The 8,984-nt window shown below is 36.4% G+C and overlaps 1 protein-coding gene across 1 annotated transcript in view; it reads left to right on the top strand.

Moving 5' to 3' along the window:
- The window catches only part of LOC135078919 (uncharacterized), a 42,582-nt gene that overhangs the window by 30,783 nt on the left and 2,815 nt on the right, over positions 1 to 8,984 (top strand). The gene's annotated exons all lie outside the window — the stretch shown is intronic.

The following is an 8,984-nucleotide window of genomic DNA, read 5'->3' as shown; positions in this document are numbered from 1 at the left end:
TTTCATTTATTTCCTTACTCTTGATAAAATCTTAGTACCTGACTGATTTGATAGACGCTGGGGCAGGAAAGTTCTTGAGTGCCGACCACGAGCCGGAAGACGTAGCGTGGGCAGGCCTCCCACTAGGTGGACCGACGATTTGGTGAAGGTCGCGGGAGGTGCCTGGATGCGAGCGGCGCAGGACCGGTCTTTGTGGAAATCCTTGGGGAAGGCCTTTGTCTAGCAGTGGACCTGACTGCAAAATCTATACTTATAATAAATCTGTAAAGAGGTCAATTCTGTACATGAAATATATTTTCAAAATAACCATCAGGGGGTGATTAGTGATCGATACTGATGCCAAAAATGCAATCAGTAAAATTTTTGTCTGTCTGTCTGTCTGTATGTTCCTTATAGAAACAAAAACTACTAAACGGATTTTAACGAAACTTGGTACAATTATTCTTCATACTCCTGGGCAGGTTATAGTATACTAAGGAATTCCCACGGGAACAGGAATTAGCGGGAAAATCCTTTTGTATGAAAAATCTAAACGGCTTAAGTTAGTCGCTTGAAATTTGGCATGTAGGTACCTTAGTAAACTTAAAGTTTAGTTACAACAGGATATTGCAAAATTCCCACGGGAACGGAAGTTAGCGAAAAAAAACATTTGTATGAAAAAATCTAAATCGCGTAAGATAGATGAAGGGGGTAAAACGGGATCCACGCGTACGAAGACGCGGGCGCCCGCTAGTATTAAAATAAAATCAGCAGTCTTTTTGTACATATTCCGATAAGTCAAAGATGACTCGAGAAACGTTAAAACTAAAATCCAGTGAGTAAAACGTAGGCATTTTCAGGAAGAAAGCCATAGTTTCTCTGTAGTTGAAGTTCCCTTCCACCTTCAGCCTAATCATCAGTTTCCACCAGGTGTGATGAAGGGAAAGAGCTTCCTCGTTGAGAATAAAAACATGTTCTGTCCAGTTGTTGTCTCTAAATCTGTTCTACGTAATGTAAACTTAGAGGATTCCCAATATTAAATTCACTCTAAGAAAGTCAAAAACATGTAACGGAATCTCCGACATAACACTTTAGTGGACCGATTACAGGAAATAGTGGCCCATTAAGTACTCAAGTTTTTTTGTATTATTATGAAAGTTCAGGAAACGGCGCAGTTTTTAAAATGGTTTTGGACCTATGGAAGTTCTTTTTTTACTTAAATTTTTAAGTTGAAAATTTGATAGTGTTCTGATAAAAGCATAATTTTAATGTTTCTAGCAAAACTTTTGTATCTTGAATCAAAGATAGGAAGGTGATTATTTTTTTCAAATATCTGCAATTAATAACAAATCTGTCGAAGAAAATAAATCTAAGAAAACTCACCAAAAAAAAGGTAAAAAAGTTGAAAGCCTACTAGGTCACAAAATTTTAAAATATCACAAAATTAACTCTATCTCCTAAATAAATTAAGCACAATCGTATTATACACATGGGGGTGATTTAGATAAACAATTTTTCCCGAAGATTTACTGGCACTTTTGTGATATTGTGCGTGTGGTGCGCCCAATATTTTATGAATTATAAGGCATTAAAGTTTAAATAAATAAGCAGATGATAGGTATGCAATAAGTATAATAATTCTTTCGAGATTTAATTTAAATTTCACTCTAAATACTTTGTAACAGCATTACATGGAAACGCATTTTAAATTAAAAACCAATTTGCAAAGTGTGCAAAAGTTAAAATTGAAAATACCACACAGAACGTAGGTTAACCTTTTGTTATTTTCGGTATTAAAAAAAAAATGTTTGAACTTAAACAATAGAGCTTTCATTGTTTACTAAATACCAACCTTAACTTGATAAGGTAAGAACTAGAGATGAGACGTATTTACTAGAACAGATCCACACACTAGGTATTTTACAGTACTAGGCGGCACCTATTCCATTTTTTTAAATACTTGATCCACCTAGTATTTTATAAATTACACGATTTCCGACCCTACCATCAAAGTAATAGAGATTATTATTGCGTAATCCCACAGTAATCCGTAGTCGTGTATAACGCGCACCGAGTATTTCTCGCTAAGCTTATGTGCGAACGTAGAGATTCACTCCGTCTCTGTCTGACCAAACAAATTTGAGCGCGACAAAGCAAGCGCACACAAACTTAGTCAAACCATATTCATGTAAATTCATGTAAAAAAGAAAAAAATATGTAAATATTTTTATGAAATTGATATCTTTTAAATACGCCAACTTTTAAGTTGACAGTCCTAAGCCTGTTGAAGTATGAAGGGATTTCAAATTGCATTATTCATACTCGTACTACCAGGCCTGTTCATCTCCGCGAGTTCACATCGAAAACAAAACACGCACGAAAGCCCACCTACAGGAGGCGATTCGACAAGGCGTCACATACGAGATACGAGCGAGCATTGACACACGCACGCGTACTCTTGTATTATGGAAAAAAATAAAAAAATACTGTGCAGAATTTAACTGCCTAAATAATAATAAAAACACACAATGTACTTTTTTTAAGTTGCCTGAAGACACTGAGAGGTAAATAAGTGGTTATTGTTATTCATGATAATTCATGCAAATTCATGTATTTCTTCCGACATTTTCCGTGATTTGGCACTTCACGTCACACATTAGTTTGCCGAAGTTCGCCGAGCCAGCTATTGTCAATTATTATAGGTGTCAAACAGGATAGGGTCTTTGCGCTGGTTTTCGTCCAAATATCGGAGTTGCCAACTTTGTGATCTTAAAATACCCTTACATAAATGTATCATATTATTTTATGTCGTTCGAGTGCTCATAAAGGCAGTCAACTAAAGTCCATACTGCAACGCACACACAATCCGCACCGTAACGTAAACGCCTTGCCTCGCCGATGACAGCGCGCGAAGGGCAATGACAGCTCGCAAAACACTGACGTATATCAATGTCTCATGGACTTGGCGTAACTTTAAAATAAACGTACTCGGTACATTACGCACACATTTACACGCATTATAAATACATACACGATTTAAGAAAACAACATGGCCGCAATATAGGCAATCAGCTGACAGGTATTTGTGTGTGTGTGTGTGTGCGTGTAGTTGTCAGCTGATTGCCTATAAATATGTTGTTTTCTTAAATCTTGTATGTAGGTACCTACTCGGCACAAGTCAGGTAGTTAGTGACGTCACATGAAAATGTTGCCAGAATGAGTACTGACCAAACATTATCTGTTTCTTTTTTTTATACATCACCAGGGGTAAGTTAGAAAGAGATAAACAGCTGTTTGTCATTAATTTGTCGAATTTTTGTATAGATCTATTTATTTCCTCTCCACTATTACCTCCATGCCACAAAAGGCGATACGTTGTTGATTCCTTTCCGAGTTGATTTGCCTGCTATATGACCTGAGCTATGCTTTAAAAAAATGACCCTTAGTCATCTAAGATTTAATTTTGTATGAAGAAGTTTAATAAACACTTAAAATTGTGTTTATAATGCTATCAATTAGACATACGTGCCAAAAACTTTTCCTGTCAGCACGTTTTTTTTCTAGCGCGATAATTTCTGCAATGTACCGGTGACCGGTGTATGGCCGCGCATTTACGTAATTTTTTGGAACTCAATACTTTTTAAATTACATTTTCATTTAGGTAGAACTGTTGTTTAGGCATTATAGATTGCAACAAAACTAGCGCGGGATGGCTACTGCCTTGTGTGAATACAATACTTTGTATTCAAATTTTACGCATGTGTTTATGGCAGCTCAGTGAAATGGACGAAAACCGAAGTTAGATAGAAAACCAGCACAATGACCCTACTATCAAAAATTAATATTGCGATTTTATAAATCACTTAAACAACTTTATATTAATTTGCGGGTACGCCGGGACAGCTCGTAAAACAAATTCATTATTTACATATTACTAATTTATCAACTTTGTTCATTGTTAGTTCATTAGTTGTTCGTGTTTCGTTTGGGTTAGACCAAGAGCCGAATGCAAAAAATAAATGTTACTTAATTATATTAATCCTACAAAAAACGGACGGACGTGTGCAAGTCTAATAGCCATATACTTGGTTAACTCAAAGTCAAAGTCAAAATTTCTTTATTTGTTTAGACTAATAAATAGTTCTTACAAATCGTCATATGCTCTTAAGGAACCTCTACATGTCTCATAATCTTTTTACCCTACCAGCGCTTCGAGACCAACATTTGGCAAGTGCTGAGAAGAAGCGCCGCAACAAACTCAGTCACCACTGTCTGCCGGTTAATATAAATAAATAGAAATAGTAGTAGTAGGTACATTCGATTCAGGAGCAGTTCACTGAATTTACCATGCATTCTTGTATGGTGTATCATAAGAATGGGTATACAAGATTGCGTGGTATATTAAACAAGGTAGTGACGTGCTAATATCTAGACTTACATATTAAGGTAGTAGAAATGACTCGCATACATAAATTTGAATAACTTGGATTGACCAGTCCCCGAAAGCAGCGCCTGTTCACAGACATGACGAGTGAACCAGCCATCGCTTCACTCATTTTAAAAAGTGCACAAAAACGTTCTATGTTCAGACAGACTATAATAATAATAATATGACGAATCTATAAGGGTTCCGTTTTTGCCATTTGGCTACGGAACCCTAAATACCGTATCAAAATCTGTTGCATAGTTTTAAAGATCTAAGCATACATAGGGACAGACAGACAGGAAAGCGACTTTTTTTTATAATTATTACGTAGTGATGATGGGCATATAGACCAAATAAAGACATTTTGATTTAAGGGGGGGACATCGTAAGAGCCATTCACATTTTTATCAGAAAGTTAATAAATTAATATATTTAGGTTTTTGAAATCTAAAACAGCCAGGAAATCAAAGAGGCAAACATGATACCTTTGTGATTTTATAGGAATTTTATTGTAAAACACGGTCATATTAAACTTTTATAAAAAAATCCAGAGGTAAATGTTTTTTTTCGAGAAAAATTTTTTCTAATCGTGTTTTCGAAAATATCATCCCATCACACTTACGTTCTATAATACATAATATTGAAAACAGTGCGAAATATCGTCAATTGCAGTTTTCACATACTAAGGGCCCATAATGAAATTAGTATAATGTTTGTTTATGTAATAAAATTTGGTTTGAAATACCTACTGAATTGAATTTTTATTTCTTACTAGCTTTTTGGCTTCGCCCACGTGAAATAAATTGTCACAGTTATGTGTGTTATAAAATATTTAGGTGCTAGCTCTTACACTATATAACTGGCGGCCGCATATTATAGCTGTGCGTTGCCGCGAAGAGCAGTGAATGCAAGTGTGGTGCGCTAGATGGCGACACAGTAGCTTCTTGTAGCAGTCAGCCCTATGGCATCAAGACAGTACCGATCACTGACGTATGTCAGCAAAACGGTGCTCGACTCTTAAGACAAGCTAAATTACACCATATTGTTGATGACATTGAGCATACATTTTTTTGAATACCTTCGCGAAGAAAAACTTCTGTACGTAGTAGGTACTTATTATTATTCTGTGGTACTACGGTTGTATCTTTTCAAAGAAAATTGTATTTTAAAGTCATATTACGTGGATTAGTTCTCACTAGTCGCGTCAAGTATGCTAAATTACTACGTACTAGGTGGAAAAGGTAATTGGATCGAGTATTAATAAATACTAGGAATAGGTGCACCTAGTATCAAATTTACCTAGTATAACCCATCTCTAGTAAGAACCTGCCATTCAATACTAGATGACAATAGCTTGGCTTTAATTGTCATTACAGTACATTTTACTTATCACAAACCCTTACTTAGCTTAACGGATATTAACTACTTATATACTTTTTTTTTAATACATACATTATTATACATAGTATCACCTAGACCCGTCACAGAAATTAAAATTCATCATTTCAATTTCTTCCCGGCCGGGAATCGAACCTGGGACCTCTCGGCATAGTAATCTGTTCTGAACCACTACACCAAACGGCCGACAAAATTAATGAGCATATTAAAATTTAAGTTCAGGGACTCTTTTGAAAAAGCTATAGCTATGTGTGTTCTACTGTGGCTAATTGAACCCAGAAAATAAATTTTAATAGGCAAAAGTGACCAACTCTATTTTATCGTACCATGAACCAACAGAACGTCCACCTACAAGGTGGACCGACGACATCGTAAAGGTAGCAGGAAGGCGCTGGAAGCAGGTCACTATCAACCAGGCAACATGGAAAGCATTGGGGGAGACCTGTGTTTAGCAGTGGACGATGATGATGAAACAACAGAAATTAGAATAATAATAAATAAATTAAATAATTATTATTTTAAATTATTTGAAAAACGAATATTAGATATTGACAATGAAATCTAATTTCGCTTGCTTACTTTTCCCGAAGATTAACTGGCACAAAAAGCCATACGGCATTAAACTCGCTCAATATTTTATGAATTATAAGGCATTAAAGTTTAAATAAATAAGCAGATGATATTATTAGGTATGCAATAAGTATAATCATTCGTTCGAGATTTAATTTGAATGTCACTAAATACTTTGTAACAGCATACACGGAAACGCATTTAAAAAAAACTAGTTTGCAAAATGTGCAAAAATTTAAGTTGAAAATACCACACAGAACGTAAGTTAACCTTTTGCTATTTTCTGTATTAAACAGAAATGTTTGAACTTAAACAATAGAGCTTTCATTGTTTACAAAATACCACGCCATGCCCATCTTACAGATAAGAAACGTTTTCATGATAAGGTAAAAACCTGCCATCCAATACTAGATGACAATAGTTTAGCTTGAACTGTCATTAGAGTACATTTTACTTATCACAAACCCTTTGTCAGTAAAACTACCTGGACTCGTTAAAAGATATTGTTTGATTCGTAATGTACCGTTTTGCATTACGAGTGCCCAAACGGGGTAGGAGCTAGCTGGGTGTGGAGTCAGTCTGCCTTTGGACACAAGCCTGGTCGGTCATCAGTTCTTGAGATCCAAGTTAACTTCAAAGTACCTATACTTCAAAGTACCTATACTTCAAGTGACAAGTGGGTGTTAATTCAAGTCATCTCTAAAATTGTGATAATAGTGCTGTGATTTAGACAACTCATACAAGCGAACTTTGTGAACAATTAGTAAACTTCAAGTGACAAGTGGGTGTAAATTCAAGCCATCTCTAAAGAAAGTGATATAGTGCTATCTACAAATCATACAAGCAAACTTTGTGAACACTTCAAGTGATAAGTAGGTGTTAATTCAAGCATTCGGCAAGTGAACTTAGTGAGACAAGAAGATAAAACAGAATGGACGACCCAGTACCAGACCCAATCTACAGCACTGGAGAAGCGCAGCTTTCGGCGGAATTAGATCTTCACCGAGAAGCGTTTGAGCTCTATTTGACATCCATCCGAGATAACCCTCCTCACCTAAAAAAGGATATGGAAATGCAATTTCGGACGACCTTGGACCAATACAACGACGTGTTGGCAGAACAAAACGACAACGCACAATTAATAATCAGGAATTATAAGGTCGCCTTAGAAGAATTTCCAGGTAACACTCATTTCCTATATAGTGCTGGTGAATATTTTCTACGCCAGCAAGAGATTCATATTGCCCACCTTCATTTTGAAAAGGCGGTTCAAATCGACAAAAACCTAGTAAGAGCACAAAAATACCTGAATTTAACAAAGAGGTTGCTGTACTCCCGGGACGAATACAGCTTGCTGAATGACGATCAAAGACTTGGTAAATATTTACGAGGTATAATTCAAACCTCTATCCTGAGGAAAGAAGAAGAAAATGAAAGTAAGGAATCAGCAGAACAATCGATACAACATTCATTCGAAGACCCGAAACAAGACTTCTTTTTAATCGAAAAAGGAACCAAGATAGAAGATATTGAAGATATTGAAGTTGGCTCCTACAGAAGCAACCTGCTTGTGATAACAAATAGATTTGACGCCGGCCTTTTAGGTAGTGAGCTATTATTTACCATCCTATCGGCTTGGAATAGGGTTCTTACACCTTCAGCGCGGGTAATTCCTGGCCGGGCTGAATTTTATGTTATTGGCGTCCGCTGTGAGCAGATTAAAAAAAATACCAAATTTCTGCGGATGCTAAAACACTCCTTGGTGTTCAAGACTTGTTTTTACACACAGAAACACATAGCCGTGATCCATACTTTGGTGAAGACATCTTCACATACAAAGACTTAGAGTTCGTGACGCAAGAAGAGTTAGTCTTTGAAATAAACTTTAATTCGTTTGCCGATGTTAACAAAAAAATAGCCAATATCTTTTCAGACAATGCAAAATTGACGGTTACAAGTAGCGGTGAAGTTAATGCACTGGTAGGATTTTTCAAACTTTTTATAACCGAGGACATCGTTATGACAACCGATCCTAGATCAGAAGAGAGATCAGATGCGTGGAAACAAGCTGTGTTTCATGATTTTATACCAATGCAATACACAGAAGGTGAATCTTTCATTGCTCAGTTCTCAACATTTGGCGGGAGACTAAGATTTCTGCCAGATTGTAGAAAACGAATAACGAGAGTGTCAAAGCAATTAACAACGTTCCTGAACGATGACGTCTATATTAATGAGATTATTAAAAGTGCACAAATAGCAACAGTTCATTTAACACAAATGGTGGAGATAGAAGAAGTCGACGTTGTAGATTTGTGTCCGTTTCCTGTCTTCGGGATGATGATGATGAAGCGAGGAGCGCAATCTCTCATTTGTATGGCCCGTGATCGTCAAGATAAAAAGTTTTTTAAAAAGGTTTTCCGTAGGCACAATATTTGCCTGTCCAGAGTGGAAATATTGCTTTACGAAAACTTGTCTCTTGAGCCGTTTGACGGCAAAAGATTCCACGCAGTTTATTGTGACATATTACATATGAGTGGCAACATCGACAGATCACTTTATAGCCTGGCTAAACTACTGAAGCATGCGCGATTACAAGAAGGGGGATTAT

This window comes from Ostrinia nubilalis, chromosome 2 (assembly GCF_963855985.1).
Source record: "Ostrinia nubilalis chromosome 2, ilOstNubi1.1, whole genome shotgun sequence".
Classification (NCBI taxonomy): domain Eukaryota; kingdom Metazoa; phylum Arthropoda; class Insecta; order Lepidoptera; family Crambidae; genus Ostrinia; species Ostrinia nubilalis.
Note: the sequence above shows the minus strand (reverse complement) of the source record. Positions and strands in the feature narration are given on the sequence as shown.